General features: G+C 50.8%; 1 protein-coding gene across 6 annotated transcripts in view; it reads right to left on the reverse strand.

Annotated features, from left to right (window-relative positions):
* The window catches only part of rols (rolling pebbles), a 284,667-nt gene that overhangs the window by 99,443 nt on the left and 165,938 nt on the right, over positions 1–19,286 (reverse strand). Inside the window, exon 1 of one of the 6 annotated variants that reach the window (XM_065432125.2) lies at positions 5,265–5,359. The exons of the other annotated variants lie outside the window; for them this stretch is intronic. The gene's annotated coding sequence lies outside the window, so the exon portion shown is untranslated. Of the gene's footprint in view, positions 1–5,264; positions 5,360–19,286 lie in introns of those variants that run through there. 6 annotated transcript variants of the gene reach the window in all.

The raw sequence follows: 19,286 nt of genomic DNA on the forward strand, positions 1-19,286 counted from the left end.
GCGACAGTTGCTTCCATGGAAAAGCTGGGAAAGGCGTTTTTATTGCGTTAATGCAATTCCTGCGATGTGATCAGGCCGTTTGCGCGCAAGCCTGTTCGCGTGCGCGGTCAGGGCACCACGTCGATGAAACATTACGCCGCCCATGGCAGAAAATTTCCCTTTGACTGGCACCACACAAGCTTAATTATTGCAAACCATTACAAGTGGAAGCCGAAAGAAAGCGGTTGCATATAGTACACGGAACTACGAAATCACTATACGTCTACATGTATACGGCTGCCAATACAAAAATTTCGCACCTTGCCGCGTAGGCACAAATGACCGTGCCACGCAAACAGGCAGCATATGGTAAACCCTGTGAGGGCGTCGCTGGTGCGCACCTCGTCGCATACTGATGTCGAATACTACGAATTAAGCGAGAATTTCCCGGCCACCGATCAACAAGCAAAAACAACCTGAGACCAGAATACGGCCATCGCGAAGAACCTTGCTTTGTTTAGACGCTCTTTCTCTCCCTCCGATGCACCAGTTAACTGCTACGCTACTAGGCCACACACACACACACACACACACACACACACACACACACACACACACACACACACACACACACACACACATATTATATATATATATATATATATATATATATATATATATATATATATATATATATATATATATATATAGGGAGGGCAGAGTGGCGTGTGACATTTGTGCGTAGAGAATCAGTGATTGAAATCTGGCGCGCGTAGACGCACGTACCTTGCTTGAGGCAGAGGCGTCTCCTTATCCCACAGCCTTTTCGTGATTAATCGGCCAAACCCCAACCTTCATGCCGTGCGTACAGGCTATACAGAACGGAACAGGGACCTGTCTCTTTGCTCCAAAAACCCGAATAAATGAACACCGGGATGCTTTTACTTAGCGGCTAGCAGATAATATGCTAGAACAAGCCGAATGCGACGGCACGCAGACACCACGCAAACACGTGTCTCAGCGAATCATTAAGCTGCTATAGCACCCACTATAATTAGCACGCGGCGTAAATTGCCTTTTCTTTTTTGAGCTAGGAGAGAGAGAGAGAGAGACGCGGCTTCCCGAGACGTGCTGGAACAGACGGCATATGCCTCGTCCATAGTATAGATTGTCGATGGCCGTTCGAACGACAAGAGCGTTGTGCCCAGAATGCGCGAGAATGAAGCGCAAAAGCAACCCTGCACGCGGTTAGCCTCTTGGGGCAGCCAGGTATGAAAGCAGGTCAACTTGTTCGCTCACGAACGCTAATTGAAAAACTCGACGATCGATCAATTTCACGGTTCATTTAATCTGCTCCTGCTGGCGGCTTGGAGAGGTCCCGCCGTTACACACGCGCGACGACGACTCATTACGTCGTGTTGCGCGCCAATAAGAAAAAAAGAAATAAATGGAAAGGAAGAAACAAAAAGACACATGTCCCTCCCACTGACCATTTGCGGTTTCTGCAGCACGCAAGAGGAAAACAACACGACCCTCAGTAACGATCGCTAGTGGGCTGTTCTTGGGCATTCATCCAGGTCCTTCTCAGAAAAAGAAAAAAGAAAAGCATTAAATTAACGGCGTCGAGGGAGGAAGATGATGTCAACCAGTTGCTTTGACGACACGGCCAGCGGCGGGACCGGGACACGTTGTAAAGCATGCAGGCCCTTCGTGAAAGAACGAAGACATGGAGTGCGGCGGCTGTTAGACGTTCTCCTCCGTACAGTGAGCGAAGCAACGCGACCCGATCGAGTAATAGTCTACGTTCTGTGTGCGACGAGTTTCTGCTCACTCTAATGCCTGAGACATAGTGGGGGGGGGGGGGGGGGGGCTGCCAACAAGAGTTGCGCGTCTCGCCTTATTGGGGACGACCCGAATGGCGCTGCGGAGACGCGTCGGAATGGCGCTGCCCATTCCAGGGGGGCTGCGCCGCAGGCGCTGTGTGTTCAGCCAAGACGGAACCAAAAAACAACGAGGGGGAGAAGGTGGGGGAGAGAGAAAGACAGATTGCAGCGCGCTCTCGAACGAGGATTAGGAATATACACTGCGAAGCGCCAGCGACTAAACCTTCCCATCTCATCCCGATCCTTCGTCCCCGTTACAGAAACGGTGCGAATGTGAGCGCGCACAAGGCATGACGCCGAATGGCCTCCATTCGGAACGGGCTCGAATCACGACTGCGGTCGCTAATCGGCGCCGACGTCCATGCATTGCTCAGTGCTGGGGCCGCTTTGTATATGTATACGCGCATACGGCTGGCATAGGCCTCGAGCGCGCGCGCATGAAAGAGACGTTGATGGCTGCGGGGCACAGTGCCTCGCGCTTCTCGTATGCACGCCTTCCCTGTGCGCGGGACAGAGACAATATATATGGAGGGGAGGAGGAAGGGGGCCGCCAAAGACTGAGCAGCTATATGCATTACGTACGGAACGCGTCCTGAATGCGCGCGCCCAGGGACTCAATTACGAGAACGCGGCGTGTGAGAGGATAGGATGCTGCGTGGATGTGCGCTCGCTGGAGGGATGAGCGGGGTGGCGGCAATTCAGCCTGGAGAGATAAGGGCGCGTGACTGACTATGCGGACGAACTGAGGAAAAGGTCAACCTGAGAAAAAAATGATTATGCCGCCCTACGAACGTCTGCGGTGGTTACGGTGCGTTGGGTGTAAGTTAATGCTGGACAGATGGGAGAAGACCGAAGCTGAGCGGTGCGTGCCCAAAGGATGGTGCTAGTAAGGAAAAAAAATGTATGATGATAAAGAGAACGGATATTTTGCTACTTGAGATAGAAAAAATGGACCTCAGGCTAAAGGGAGAAGTTAGATCCTGATGAGAGAGATTACATTTAAGGCCAGTGGTCGCGCCCTCCAGGGTAAAACATGCCATCGAGAGCAGCTTGCAGCATCATCACGCGATTGTTGATCACTACGCGATTTCTCTTTCTTGCGATAGTAATTATATGGACACTCAGGCGCATTTTTGCCGTCGGCGTTGCCGTCGCCATCGCCCAGCGTGGTATGCTGTATGTGCGAAAATGAAAGTACGCGAGGGAAGCCGACAATCGCGGCTCAATCTGGCGCGTGCGAACGAGGAAAGCGGAGAGCAAACGCGCCGTCTTCCGTCGCGCGAAAGGCCGTGGGGGGATAGCAGGGAGGGAAGGGGGGCGGCGTTGTGCTCCGGCAACAATTGCGTATTTCGCGACCGGGCACAAGGGTAACCAACAATCGGGGCTCAATCTGGCGCGTGATAGGGAGGAAAATGGGGAGGCAGCGCGGAGTGGAGGGGGAGGGGAGGGGGTTGCGGCTTTGAATCCGCCAACAGGTGCGTACTTCCCAGGCCCCGGCCGCGCGCGGTCGCGTGCGTCGTATTTTGAGAGGTATCCGCAGACGACTCATACCTTTGTGCGCGCTGTGTTCTCACCACTCTTGCGTTGAAGCGATAGACAGCACGAAGGTCACTTGTTGCTGCTACCTTGCTTGCTCACACCAGCGTTCTGACAGCGAGTGTCCGTGCTCATCGAGTGTGGCGTGTTCACGTATGCTTGTGCGCGCTGACACCACGCTTGTTAATTCAGTTAGTAAGTGAATGTTTCCAAGCTTATACAGCCGACAAAACTACTATCCTTACTTCGCATAGCTCTATACTAATTTGCTATTGTAATCGATACTTTGCCTTTCAGGCAATACTGCGATTTTTTATGTCAACACAGAGACTTATAGGCGAGATCAAGAAGTCTAAATAATGTTTCTTCACTCGCTTCATTACAATCAAGTAGTGCGATTGCAACATGGTACCCGTGATAGCTCAGGTATAAACCATACAAAATCCAGGATAAGAAATCCAATAGGACTCCTACACCCCCCCCCCCACCCCCCCCCACTCCCCCCGCCCCACTTCCTAAGCGCACGCCTAAACATTACTTCGATGCTGTATAGCTGCGTACATCTGCCACTCAGCCGAATTTCGTTGGCAGAATACTCTTCTAAAGGATTGCGTGTACGCTTTTGGAAACAAGACATCCAAAGGAAGCATAAGCAGACTTACGAACGTGAGGAACATCGAGCCACACGGCACTATGTCTACGTTCAGTAACTGTAAGCTCAGTGACGAAGTGATTAAGCTAAGTAGCTAAGCTCAGTGACGAAAGCATCGTGCTGCTGAGCGCGAGGTCACGGGTTCGATCCCGGCCGCATACCAACAAGAGCAAAATTAAAAGAAGAAGAAGAAGAAGAAGAAAGAACGTGCTTTGAGTGCACATTAAATAACTCTGCACGGTCAAAATTAATCTGAAGACGTCTACTACGGCGTCCCACATAAACCACTGCGCACGTGACCATCGTCGCCGTCGCCCATACGCGGGTGGCATCCCTTCCTTTGGTGCATCGTCCGTCTCTAATAAACAGCTGTCTCAAAGAAAGATATCCTCGCAAAAACAAAAAAAAGTTCGCAATGTCAACGATGTGAGCCCTTGGAGATGTCGCTGCCCCGAGGTCCCCGCCGCGCGCGCCGCCAACGCTACGACAACAAGTGACTGCCGATGCGGTCGCAACATCGTGCCAACGCCGGCACCAAGGGGACAGCAGCGGAGGCTTCGGCGCCGTGCACCAAAATGACGCGGCGCCGAAGCAGGAAGCAGCCACTTTATAGTTGGCGGGTACGTCATCCGATCGCGTCGATGGAGGAGGCACGTCGCGCCTGCGCCACGTCTGCCTGTATACAGACCTCAATGTACGTACTTCAATGCGAGAAATACGGAGCATGGGATGGCTATGTGGACGACCGCGGCAGCGGCCAAGTGGCGAGACGGCTGGGCTCGTGACAGACACGTAGATTTGTGCACTCGGCGCGCCGCGTCTATTGAAAGCCGCGTCGTGACTGACGAGGAACACCCACGATCCCGGCACGTTCGCGTCCCGGTCCTGTATATACTATATCTATATATATATACACGGTGCGTCTCGGACAAAAGCTCACTGGCTGCTGTGTCAAGCGCTGCGCCGTGACAGTGTAAAGTGGAAGGGGGGGAGGGGCAACGACAGCTGTCGCGCAAGGACATGTACAGGATAAAAGACCTGAAGTCACTATACGCGCCATCCAAACGTACCCTCGAATGCGAAACCGACGAATTCCACATGTGACAGTATACCCGCTTGGCAAGTTACTGCCTCCTATGTATGAGCGAACACGGTAGACGTGTGCGAACGGTGTCTTAAGAAGGACCAAACACGAAACAATAAAGAGCACATACCGCGACGCGGGCTTTACGAGATCAAGTTAAGAACTCGTTAAAGCTTGTTTTCCGGTTCTATTACTCCGTGAGGGCTTAATTCCACTCTTCTGCCTTGGAGTTTTTTGTGATGTGGGCAGGACTAACGCAAAAAAAAAGAAAGAAAACAAAAGCAGACAGATCATGAGTACACTTATCGACCACTTCCTTAACAGATAACAGCAGGAAAGATTTAGTCCGGCACTTCGAAACAAGGACGACGGAGATGCTTTAAGTAAAATGTTATGCTTCAGGTCGTACACACCAAACATAAATTGCACCATGGCTTCTTCAGGACTCAACGGCAACTGGCCGGCAGTAAGGTTTTGTACATACCAGCGCTTCAGGTAAACCGAATGGATCGCTGATCTAGAACACGCAGACAGGTCACCTTATCGTTCGTGACTGCAGTATGCACGTGCAGTCGGTCTTAGATCAGCCCCGATCAACCATGCATTGCGTATTAATATGGCCCAATTACATATCTACAAGGCAGATATTGCGCTCTCTTGATCGCCGTGAGAAGTATACTACGCAAACAGACTCGAGTTCCAAGGACGTACGAGAACCTCTCGTCGAGAATTTCAACAGAAACAGAACGCTACCAAAAACGATAACCTCCGCGCTCTTTGTACGCCCCATACATAATACGCTGAGAGATCTTTCTGGAGCGTTACGAAATGAAGGAAGTGGATTGTGCTTGCTCGTATTGCGCACTTGGAAGACATTTCATAATCTAAACATCGTCGTGACCCTTCTTGCTGCGTACACTCACCGCCGCTCACCTGCGCAATTTTTTCCTGCACAGTCTTTTCGTTCTTTGAGCCTTCGTCAGTAAACAAAAAGAACTCTATAGCGCTCTAAATGACCATGATCCTGCCTACAATTTCCTACGGAGTTATTTGTCCCTTTAATTACGATATACCTTTCTCCAAGTATTTTCGCCTCTTCATCGCATCCTGCTCTGAACTACGTAGTGCTGGTTTTTTGGTACAACGTATCCTAGCAACAGGAGATAACTACAAGGGTCACGCAGGCTTTTTATTTTTCTTAAGGTCTGTTCTCTTTTACGGCGCACCTTTCACATGAAGTGCACCTTTCGACAAAATTTATGTTAAACTTCGTTCGTATAACGCGTGTGATTTTGCGCATATAACTTCGCCTTTCTCGTATTCAGGTCAACGCACGAATTCTCATTCTGAGCACGCAACCATCCACCATCTTAGCGTTGCCATCACCAGAGTTATAATAAGAGGCACGCACTGGTTATTGCGGCTGTCGTGTTGCTGCAGGGCTAGCCAGGTGAAAATGTGGACGTTATCTCGATACGCCAATGATCAGCTGCGCCGTGGAAGCCGTAAAGAAGGCAGTAGAGATCATGCCATTAATGTCGTCACTTAAACATATTCGCGATAGACCACGATCTCGCGTCGACGTCACTCGCGCTCCCTGAATCTGCTACGTTCAGCGAGCGACATGCCCCCCACCCAGTCAGCACTCGCGGAAACACACGACGACCTCCGCATACCCGCACCCACGCGTGGCGCCTCGAGCGACGGCAACGACACGGCATCGGGTCGAAGGACTCCGGAGGCACGGACGCGCGGACAGCCCCCGAACGTTCCCACTTCGCCGCACGCCACCGCGCGTACACCGCCATTGCCCGCGGAGCGGAGGCCTGCGATACGTGCCCGCGCACAGCAACGCAGCTCTCGCCCGAGTTCAAGTCGATTAAAAGCGCGCGCTACGGCGAGATGAACGGACACGATAAGGGCGCAGACCACGCGACGGTCGTGTTACTGGCGCGTATACACCCTGTAGCGTCTACGGTGTGTTTTGGATTCTCTGCATGGCCGTCACGTAGACGCTCTCGCACCGCCGAGGAGGGGCGCTATGCAAGGTGAGGCAATTGCGAGACCGCAGCCGTCGGGCGTCGAATGCGAACATGACACGCGACTCTACCTCTCTGCACTCGTTGAAGCTCCACTGGCGGCTCAGCCAGGAAGCGAAGTCTGTTTAAAGGTGGCCGCACAAGAGATCAGAGTGATGTCACGCGCAAAAGCATTCCTATCATCGGCAATTTCACTCTGCTCCCTTTGTAACGGACAACATACATGGTCCGCACAGGGAATCAAGGAATTGACAAATCAGCAACATCGTCCCATGCTTGCCTTTCTCCCATATACACACCCGTCCTGGCGATACACAGTGGCTACGCACCGCTCCGCTAGATTGTTCCCCCGCGTATACGGCGAGGTTGCGGGATCAAACCTCGCCCGCGGCGGTCGAAATCAGACAGGAGCGAAATGAAAAGCATAATAAACAAGAGAGAGAGAGAGAGAGAGCGATAAATACGCTTGTAAACTTAGATTTAGGTATACTTAAAAAAAAAAAAAAACGCCAGGTGGTTAACCCGGAACTCTCCTCTACAGGAAGACCCTCATGGCCCGCGGTGGATCTCTGAGCCGCAAACTCGACAGAGTCTTAGAAATACCAAACGCAAGCGGCTTAGGGGACGCGACATATAGCACCAGCCGAGCTGAGGACGTGCTGAACCTAAAATCCGCCTGCCTACTTTACTTTTGTGCAAAAGGCTGATAACCTCCGCTAACTTTGGGACCGGTAATTTATAAGACTCCCTAGCACCTTCGGCATCGCGGGCTATCGCTGTCACTGCAAAAAAGGCGGGCGATCGCTAAACAAATAGCAATAAAAACTAAGCTTGTCCCCCTAGAAGAAAGCACGTTTCTAACGCGAACGCATTTTCAAACGTAGGAATACAAAGTTACTGCGCACCCCCTCCCCCCCCCTCCCGGCCCCTCTCTCAGTTCCTATTTCCATGCTTCTTCATTTTCTTTTTTTTTCAGCGCATGCAGTTCCAATTATTTTCCGTGCATACTTGTCTTCGTAGCACGTTACGTTATTGCGAAACCATGCAAGCTAGACAATTATTTCAGGGAAAGTTAAAGGGCAAGACTCGGCTCTCGCTTTCGAACAAACAGCCAGTTCCGGGCGCAAAACGCCAACGCAGTCTCGCTCGTCTCGTCGCTTTAGTCACCCGTCGAGAAGACAGAGCGGCGAGTAAAGCGGCGTGCGCGTACAACGTAAACACGGGCGCCGAGCGCAGTGTGCAGTGTATATATAAGGTGGTGGCAGCGGGAGACTTCCCTTTCAATGCCTCATTAGTCCGAGGCCCCATCCGTTGCCCACGTGAAAGTGGCACGCGAGCACCGCATACGAGCACCACGCAGCGAAAAGGCCATGTGCGCTGGCTGCTGGTCTTCGACGGGCACGCGCGTGCCGACTAGGCGCTCCACCTAGGCAGTTATGTGCAGCGGACTGCGAGGAGACTAGAGGAATGAACGCGTCCTTATCAGCTGCCAGAGAACACCCTCGTCAAACACTGTATCACTCCGCCACAGTGCCTGGCTTTTTCTTCGCTATGTTTTCCCGTGGGATCGGACAACCAATACGAACGTGCGCTGGAGCTGCTAAGCACACATGCACGAGAGACCAGCCCGTTCACAGCTGCACTAAAAATACGGCACTGTGTGTTCTCGCTCGCAGGTATCTGGTTCAAGCTCAACCGCATTCGCGCACTGCTGCACGTTAGTATACGGGGAGACGGAGATCGAGACACTGCGGGGGCGGGCGGGTGGCTGCAAACCTCGCGTGACACGTGATACATGGCACAATTTGTGCTAAGGGGACGAAATCCAATTACGCAGGGCATGGCTTGCAGGCGCGTCTAGGGCGGAGCGGGGGGGAGGGGGGGTGAGGGGGTGGCTAAGGGGCCGTGACGAGCACCGCGCGCACTTGTGCACGTTGCTGTACACACACCAGGGGAAAACTGCTGCGCTGAAATTCGATTTCGAACGCGAGGAGGAAAGGAAAATGAACGGCAATTGTCCAAATGAGGGAGGAATCGTTTTGTTTCAGTTTCGCCGCTTCGCTTTCCGGACCATTATCGTCCGTCCCATCGGATAGCGTTGCCCGCAATCTTTGTGTATTTGCGGCAGGAGCCCGGCCGAACGTTTCTTCCTTCATCTGCGTGATACGTACCAGTGAAACAGCTATAGCACAGGGGCTTGAACATCTTGCGTTGCACTATTTACACTAGCAATATGCTGGTGAAACATGATCTGACTGGGTCCAGTGACGGTAGCACAAGAACTCGACACGCGGATCGTAAAATAAATAATAATATAAAAGTAGAAGGTAATATAGCGAAGATGAAGAACACTGTTCTGTCAACAAGCAATATACACTCGCGCTTCATTTATTAGGGAAAATATTTCTCGACTGCAGTATACTGCCAAGCCGGACGCACGAAACAAATTTATTCAATAACATTATAGCCTGAATCAAAACAAACAAGCTTATACGCAAAAGAACTAGAGGCAACCGCATCGCACGCATTCACTGCGTACTTTCGCCGAGGCGGCGTCCGGCGTAGACGCGTCCACTTTACGGTGTCCCGCGCGTAGCGCGGTAATAAAGACCGGTAAAGGGGCACAGCTTATCGTGCGCACGTGGACCACGGCAACGGCGCAGTTATACCACGGAGCGACGCACGCCGTAAATGCGCTTGAAACATGTTACATGTGGTCGCCGATATGAAAGCGAGCGCGAGAGGCCTCCAAGCGGCATTTTCCAAGCCGCGCTGCTCCAGAAGCAAGTCGCTACTCCTGCCTCCTTTTGTTAAATTTTCTTTTTCCCCGTCGAGGTCAGCAAAACAAGATCGCATCAGTCCGGCTAGCCATGGTTGTCCCACGCAACTGCGCGGTATGCGAGTCCTGCAGGGTGCGCATTAAGGACGTGATTAAAAGTAATGGCTCGCGCCATCTCGTAATGAGCACGGTTTGGCGGCTGTGGTTAGCTCTGTTAGCAGGAAGCCTTCGCTTCGCGCATGCCGAGACACCGCCGCGTGTCGCCTTGGTCGTAGTGATGAATGCTTTATGAGCAGCCGTGAGAAAGGGAGAAGACAGTCAAGCAGCAAGGTGAAAGCAGCACCGCTCGAGTCAAGGACGAAGAAGGAGGGGGAGTCCTCCCGCTCGATCGCCAACTACCCACGCTCCTTGGAAGGTGTACACACGTACACCTTCCCTTCCTTGGGGTGTCGACGTCTGCTAGCCAGCCGAGACATTATTCATCGCCAGACATCGTGCGCGCACGAACTATCGCCAGCTTCCGCGATGCGGGCGTATGCCGGAGGCTTCACATCGCGAGAAAAGAAAACAAAAGGGCTACAACAGCGAGCCTACCTATATAGGCAAGGCGTGCAAACGCGCGCTCTGCAGCGGTGGCTGTGTATAGCGATGACAAATGCGTGTCATGGCGACAGCGGCACTGGTAATGGCCGTGGAATGAAGTGGAAGGGAAGGGCAGGTAGCAACTCCGTTTTCTTTGGAGACTGACGCGGAAAAAAACGGTGTGGAGGGGGGAGGGAGGCGCCGCGGACAACCGGTATGCAAATGAACAATAACGAGTCTTGCTTCCGCAGTTTTTACACGGATGGCTTGCTCGTCGGGAGAGGAGAGATACAAGTCGACTGAAATTCGCGCAACGGTCGGTAAGAGGGAAAGTGATCGATGAGTCGATCCTTCTACGCATATGCTGGCTGCTACCAAGTGGAACTATAAATGCGTCTGAATGATTGAAATCTTAACCGAGTTCCACGTCACGGACATCCGGTGGTACCATGTTTGCAAAACTCTCTTCTCTAGCGCACAGACAACGTGTTGGATAAGCTTCAAGAATCCGGAGCGTGGCTCAGTGTTCACCTCATATTTACGTTTATATGCAGTAAACTGTGCAAAGTGCAATGAAAGAGAGGAAGAAGAAACAGAAAAAAAGAACCTTGAGTGGGTCGGTTCTACTACTACTACTACTACTACTACTACTACTACTACTACTACTACTACTACTACTACTACTACTACTAATAATAATAATAATAATAATAATAATAATAACAATAATAATAAGACTGATGAAAATGCACTACTGTATTGTTGGTTGAAACGACCCGAGGAAGTTGAAATCGATCGCGTTACGTTTAGCTACCGCTACGTTTTTGGTCCAGGTTCGGCACCTAACACACGAATACTACGATTCGCCGACATGCCCAGCAGTAGTTCAATCGCGATGCCACTTAACGCGGCTTCGATGAACATTTTCTCGCGACTAAGACGAATCGAAAGCAAGGAAGCGAGCAGGTCCAATTGCACACAAATTCACAGTTTCGTCTCGCGGGTACCACGCACCTTCTGAGCGTGAAGCGTGGCACGCGCTATAACCTGCACAGCAGCAATGTATAAGAACGGGATAGTTGGCAATGCACATAGAAGCGACTATGCAGCGCAAAAACAGGCTAAAGACGAATAACAGGAAGATACACAGTAGACGCGTGCATCCGTGGACAATGCCCGAAAGCATACACGGCTCGCTGGTCCCGTCATGTTTTGTGTAAAGACTGCAAGACCCCCTTCCCCGCTCCTCGCTACTCACGCAGGCGGCACACGGCAAGGGGCTGCGTACGCCTCGTCTCCACTTTGAGAATCCAAACAAGGCCTGCGCGGTCGTGCAGTCGTTGCCGCCGCTCGACGAGGAAACTTCAAGGTGCCCCGCCATCGCTCATCGACTGTCCACCCGAGGCCCAGCGCTACTCCGTTATTACGGCCACAAGGACAGCCGAGCAAAATGCGCGCGCGCGCGCCTGCAGCCCATGGGAACCAAGCGGCGGCGATATACCCATGTATGCATGCACGTATAAACGCGCCGAAAAGCGCGCGCACGCCGGCCGACGCGCGGCGTTCGTAATGCGAAACCGATCATCGTTTAAGTAAAAGCGCGCGGTGCGCCCTCGGTAATCGCCGGGGGAGGCGTACGCGTCTTAACTATGTGGGCTGCGCGATGGCTTCGCCGTGGTACCAGCGCCACGCGGCGAATAATAGAGACGTGTGCACACGGCAGCGCGCGACGGCGACCCAGCTGTTGAAGCATGCGCTTCCTCGAACGTCCCTGGACGTTCGATGAAGATTTCGAGAGAGAGCGCCGCCCATTTCATTAATAGCGCATTCAATTGACCGGAGCGCGCGCCTATTATGGCGCGGCCTACATGAAAGTGCCCGTGTACCTGGCGTGTAGCATCAGCTTGTGAAAAGCTTCCTGGATGCTGCGCGAACACGCGCTTCGAGCAAGTGGCTCGAAGGTGTGGATGTAGAATGCATGGAGGAGGGGCAAAAAAAAAAAAATTCATGGTTCTATTTTTGTAGGTACAGTGGTGCGCACGCGTCTCCCACCGAACTTAGTACTCGGGAAAGCGAACAGAAATCCTAGCTGTCCTCGCGAAGTGCAGCTCTGATTCTCCGTCGTGTTGAAAATCTGTAGTAATTATCAGCACAATGGAAGACTGCAGAGTCAAGAACGTTGAAATCCGCAGTTCCACAAATTTCCGCTGATTAGATGTGCTGTCATTGAATATTCCTGCCAGTCATCATATATTGCGAAAAAGATAAGGTCATGCCACCCATCCCTTGCCCGCCTCCACCAGGGTTAGGTTGGGGATTGAATAGAACGCTACGTTTTTATGAATGATGATTAGTCATGATCTTCAAACCACAGGGCAGTGGGAATTGCAGAAACTACAGACGAGTCTACCAACAAAACTAAACCGCCTCGATAGGCGGGCCAGGGGAAAAAGAAAGCGCAAAAATAAAGTGCAACTTCGCTGTACATGTACATCTCGGCAGCAGCATGCCATTATTATATTGTTTTTGCCCGCGAGCCGTATAACATGTATCAAAATTTGACCAAAAGGTGAGCGATATGCTTTAATACGCACAAGACTCGCACCTCCTTTCACTTCGTTCTGGCCTCTGCCTCGCATCTCATGCTTCTGCATCTCACGGTCCTCGCGCGAGCCTCCTCATTGCTTCTTTCTATTATTTCATTTTTTTTTTCTCTATCATCCCGCAACCGCCTAGCTGTGACCTCTCTTGTCGGCGCAGCTTAAAAACGGGTCACGCAGGCGTCGGCGAACGTAGAGAAAGAGAGATAGAAAGAGAGAGGGGAAAAAGAGAGAGAGATGCGGCCACAGCCGCAAAAACTGTAGCAGCAGCAAAGACGTTGTGACGCGGCATCAAATTTCGCCCGCGAGTCGCTTTTGCATGCAAAGTGCCCCGCGACCGCGCCACCCACAGAAGCCGTGACCACGCTCTGGAAGGAGGCTTCGCAATCTCGCCGCCGCAACGCAGCCCGTGTTCGCGTCGCACAACCGCAGCAGCGCGGCTTCTCATATACGGCCGAAGGGAAGACGAGGAGAAGATGAGGAGCGGGAAGGACGAGGGAGCGGCGGGGAGGTGATCGGAAGAGGAGGGCGCGCGGCGAGGAAGAACAACGGGGACCGCGCGATCAAAGCTTGCTTACGTGCATCGCGCGGAAGCCTTCCACGAAGGAAACCCACCGCAGGAAGCGAAGCAGCGAAAAGCGTCTATTTCCGATGAAAACGCCCCAACGTGTATGCTCGAGGGGAAACAAGCAGACACAACCAAACCGACAAACGTGATAGATAAAGAAGATGCTGCCGACAAACACGGCAGCATTCCCTCTCAGTACACAATATCAGCACCCCCCCCCCCCATTTCCACAGTACTTCTTTCTTTCTTTTTTTTTTTTTGAAGTGGAAGACGGTGGCGTGCGTGACCGCATACTACAGCACGTTTCAGGATCGCGCCTTTCTTTGCCTTTCTGGCTTTTTGTGAAATACATAAAGAAGGAAGGAAACGGGAGGGTGTAAAGAGATACATTGAATTTGTAGTTTACTTCTTCTCTCTACGCACTTTGAGTGGGTTTAGGGATGCTACACGTCGCGTTTTCGTATTTGTACGTTTTGATCGCGTTATGGTCACTTTTTATATATGTACCTATTGATGCGCGCAAAATATGATAAAGAAGTAGGAGTGAAAAGTGAGACAACGCGCTTTTTTTTTGTTGCCGAGCATTACATTTTTTTGTGTTGTACATTTGCTTGTATATCTGTGTATGCGCCTACGTTCATCTCGGGCAGGCTGCAACGCGGTGATGGCGCGGACGTATTTGCAGCCGCCTTTGCTCCTGCACGAACTTCGCGCTCTTCTGAGGTATAAAAGAATGTTAAAACGAAGTAAATGAAAGATGAAAAAGAAAGAAAGAAAGAAAAAGGAATAGAGTGTTGAGGCACCAAACGCGGGAAAACACGGTGAGCGCCGCTTTTTGAATCGGGGCGGGCCTACAGCAGCTGAAACGGCATCCCTCTCACTGAACAGCCCTGCGGGGGGCGGGACACAAAATGCCGAGAAATCAATAACACGACGACGCGAGAGCGCGCGCACATGGCAAGGTCTCGGGCGCTGTACGACGGACACCATGCGTTAGCATTACTCTCTGCTCAAAAGTATACGTGTACAGCTGCTGCTGCGTTGCATGCGCCCTTCGCATCTATTCTGCGTTATACCCTCCGTTCAAGCGATCTTAGCCGCCAAGCTTTCTAGGTCCATTTGTTTGCGGAGTTGCGCGTCCCAGAAAAGCACGCACCTTTGTCATCGCGTCGGTCATTCGTTTAAAAAGTAGTTTGACTAACGGCCCGAAAGTTTAACGGCCCGGAAAGACGTTAAACAAGTTGCCAGAATCGCACTCCCGAAATAAACGCCGCCGATTGTTCGGGTCCTGCGCCTATGGGTCCTCCCATTTCTAGAAAAGTAAACAGTTGCCGTTTTTCTTTTCACTACTGTATGAAGTTGCCACACATGATGAAAGATCTCTGTTAAGTGTTCGACGAGAACACTACATGCACCGGACATTCATCCAGAAAAAGGGTTGTCGCAGCACTTGGCGCGTGACAAATGGCAGTGCCGACAGAATGCTCCCTTTGTTCGGACAGGGCTACCTTTATCGGTGGGACAGTAAAGCTATCGATCTATCTAAAATTAAATGGAGGGTTTCAACGTGTCAAAACTGCCCAGTGGGTTATAAGTAAAGCCGTAGTGGACAGCTCCGGATTAATTTTGACCACCTGCGGTTTATAACTCTAACACTCGGACACTTTCTTTCTTTCTTTCTTTCTTTCTTTCTTTCTTTCTTTCTTTCTTTCTTTCTTTCTTTCTTTCTTTCTTTCTTTCTTTCTTTCTTTCTTTCTTTCTTTCTTTCTTTCTTTCTTTCTTTCTTTCTTTCTTTCTTTCTTTCTTTCTTTCTTTCTTTTCGTCTCCGTCTAAACGCGGTCACAGCGGTCGAGAATCCAACTCGCAACATCAGGCTCAGCAGCAGAACGCCACATCCAACGAACAACCACGGCCGGCGATCAGTCTATTTGTGTTCGCACTTTTACTACTATCAAAATAATTTAAGACGTAAACGCGAATAGAGAAATCAACGCATTACCATTACTCGAGGGTACAATCGCCGTGCGGGCGATTGCTGAGTCTTTTGTGTTTCAGGTCTCTGTTTCCCAAGCATATATAAAAGGCCCAATGCCGCACGCACGGCTGTATCTAAGGACGCAGGGATGAGTTACAAAATGTTTTGAGTCATTTGCTCTTTATGTTACGCTCAAAGTCTCAAATATACGTTCTGTGCACGAATAGACCTCAATCCCGTAAACAGAATTTTTTTTTTTAATATTCCGCACGCAAAGTCGGTTGCGCGGCTTTATTATTTATTATTTCACTATACTGGTCGATCCCGATAGGGATTATTACAGGACCGGGCACATGATAATCAAAAAAGTACAATACAAACAAAATAACGCTGAACAAACAAGAAGTAAGCGTAGAAAAACATGGACGCTTACATTAATTGAATTACACATTGGTATTCACACAATTGCTCCTGCAAAAAAAAGAGAGAAAGAAACTAGGTTGCTGGGACGAAAGGAGAAATGACCTTGTTATATCGAAGGTCACCTCGCAAAAGTTAATCTGTTTGATTTTACGACGATGTATGAGGCCGGTAAATGCAAATCATGATGATGATCATCATCATCATCATCATCATTATCCTATTTTATGTCCATTGCAGGGCGAACGCCTCTCCCTGCAATCTCCAATTACCCATGTCCTGCGCCAACCGATTCCAACTAGCGCCCGCGAATTTATTAATTTCATGGTCCCACCCCTAGTCTTCTGCCGTCCTCAACTGCGCTTCCCTTCTATTGGTATCCATTCTGCAACCCTAACGGTCCAACTGTTAGCTAACCTGCGCATTACATGACCTGCCCAGCTCCATTTTCTTTTCCTCTTAATGTCAATTAGAATATCGGCTATACCCGTTTCCTCTCTGATCCAAACCGCTCTCTTTCCGTCTTTCACCACCTGCTCACCAGACTGCGACTATATTGCTACGGATCCACAGGGTTAAGCTGGTGCTTTCTTTCTTCATGAAAATGAACGCTTCTTATCACCAAGTGAAGTCCACGGTGCCACTTATATACAGGTAAGGCCGTGGCACGTGATAACTTTTGCGAAATAGACATGCAACAACCACGAAAAGAAGACGAGAAACAAAAGGGCATCCCCAAAGGGCTGCCGTCTTTCTTAGGTGATTGTTTCGCGTCGTGGTTGTTGCGTCAACTAGCCCGGCAGCAAGCTTCACTATGACGAAAATACGTTGGCGGGGGGGGGGGGGAGGAGGGGTCTATATTTATTTAGAAGGTAGGCATGCACATGTTACGCGGTATACTTCATTGCATGTGAGCTCCTTGCGGTCAGTGTGGTGGAGCTCCTGCAGCTCCAAGTCGACACCTGTTGCATGTGATTGGAAGCGAGAGCGACAGTTCTCGACCTTTTGAATATTTGGGTGCTTCACGTAGGAGACGAAAGGAGCACATGATACCATGCACAGGAATGAACTGGAGTCTCAACTCTTCGTTTCTGATAAAACTTCCACGTAACAAGTCACTCCTGCCAGTCTGTACTTCACGGTGACTCCATACTCCGCTTGAAGAGAGGGCCGGGTTTTCCAATCTTCCCAAATATTGCCGAGGCACACCCGAAAGCAGCAGTGCCGCGGGCGACACCTCGCGACGTTGTGCAGAACTAAACCCACAACGAAAAGACTGTGTTGCACGACCACTCTTGGATCAGCAAGAACGAGCTTCGAGAAGGCTACGTTGCTTACGAAATCTTCAAATCAGTAGATAAGCTGCACACAGCAGTCAGGCCTGCGCGCATACAAATTTGGTTGAACACAGAGCCATAACATGATGTCACCAGCGCTGCTGTATACGTTAACATGTCTACAGAGGGAGATTTACTTCAACCCTTGACTCGTGGATAGCTTCGTTGGCATGCACGGACACTAGCATTTCGAGCTATGCATGCTGTCCGTGATGTGATTGGGCTGACCTATATCGCCGTCTGGATCTGCTGCGGGTGCCCGGCGGAGAAGACGCGCGGGCGGAGATAACTTCCGGGGCAGAGCCGAGGGGACCTGTGGGAACAGTACTCCGTCTCAGACTAAATGGCTCTCAAAGGGGAGGCCGGTTCCAAGTTGGTGGTCTCCGTAATTGGATGCCATTGGGAGAAGCGCGTCGAGCCACGTCGTGGGCACCACCCCGACTTGTCCCTTCTTTCGCACTGAAGCCCCGTAAGAGCGAGAAAGGGGGTCGAGGGGGATGTGGGAGGAGGGCAGGTACGTGTAGGACTCTTGCGTGCCGTGGTCATCCAAATGATTCGCACGGCGTCGGAATGCGCTCTCGCACAGAGACAAGAGGGCCGTAATGAGGACAAGCGAGTTGTTATCGGGATTCGCAGGTCGCCCCGCTGGAGGAATGGTTCGATTAACTTGGCGCGACGCCGAGCAATTAGAATTTGAAATGACGGCTGCGGTTTTTACAGCGCTCTAGTCTTTTCGAGTACACGCGCAACGTCAGCTCGAACCGATGTACTTCAGAACACGCCGGGTTAGTTAGCGCAGACTGTAATCCGAAAGCGGCGGCTCGCGAGATTGGGTGCCGCTTCCTGAAAGCCCCTGGGCAAAATTCAGCCGGAACCTCGGGTTCACTTCGCCTTAACTTGAGCGCCGTCGGTTACGGGCTTAACGAGCACGCCAGCGCGCGTACCGAAAATCGCCTACGCGACTATTTTTTTTCTGATTTAGTTGCGCGAGCCTCTTAAATGCCACGCATAATTTCTTCCCTGCACTTAATTTGCAATAAATCCACTGACTTCCTAACTGAAACAAGAAAGTTGATGAGGATTCTTGTGCACCTCATTACTGTTGGGAGTGTCGCGACATGTTTCGAACACATGCATGTTCCGTGCGTTGCTGACACTACATCCACATGTGTGTCGGGCTCGGAAAATATATAGTATTTCCATTAGAGGTACGCTTTCTTAGCTGTTGTTACTTCCTATGGCACAAAAGGAGCGACGCTTCACTGCACAAACACCAAGTGGCACAAGTGACTCGCTTTATTTTTCTCCGTAGGCTCCGCGGACACGACAATTAGGATGACTCCTCAACATCGTGTGTATCATTGTTTACGCTTGCAAACAACCTATCAACCGCAACACACTTATCCGGCGTAAGATGACCCATTAAGTTTATGCAGGTCATGACTAAAGTAACAGTGAAGTAACAGCGCGCATTACATAACAGGGACGCCGTGAGGAGGCGCTGCTGCGTGCGTGGTTACGCTAGTGCATCCTTTGTTTGGTTGCTCTCTTCCTGGCGTCGTTACTCCGTGCATTAGTTCAATACCCTGTGCCTACTTTATAGGTTGAATGGCGACTCCGTTTTGAGGAGTCTTTGATGTTCAAGTTCACTCACCACCATCTTCACCCTCATCATTTACACCTCTCTCCCTTCCTCTCTTTTACCTCCCGTCTACCTTCCACAATGCTGAGTAGCAGGTCAGAACTTTGATTCAGGACGACCTCTCAGCTTTTCTACCATAATAAATATCTCTGTCTTTCTCTAGCTTGGCGGTTTTGTTGTTACTTTACTTGTAAACATGCACCAATTAAT

The sequence above is a fragment of the Dermacentor albipictus genome, chromosome 4, assembly GCF_038994185.2.
Source record: "Dermacentor albipictus isolate Rhodes 1998 colony chromosome 4, USDA_Dalb.pri_finalv2, whole genome shotgun sequence".
Classification (NCBI taxonomy): Eukaryota; Metazoa; Arthropoda; class Arachnida; order Ixodida; family Ixodidae; genus Dermacentor; species Dermacentor albipictus.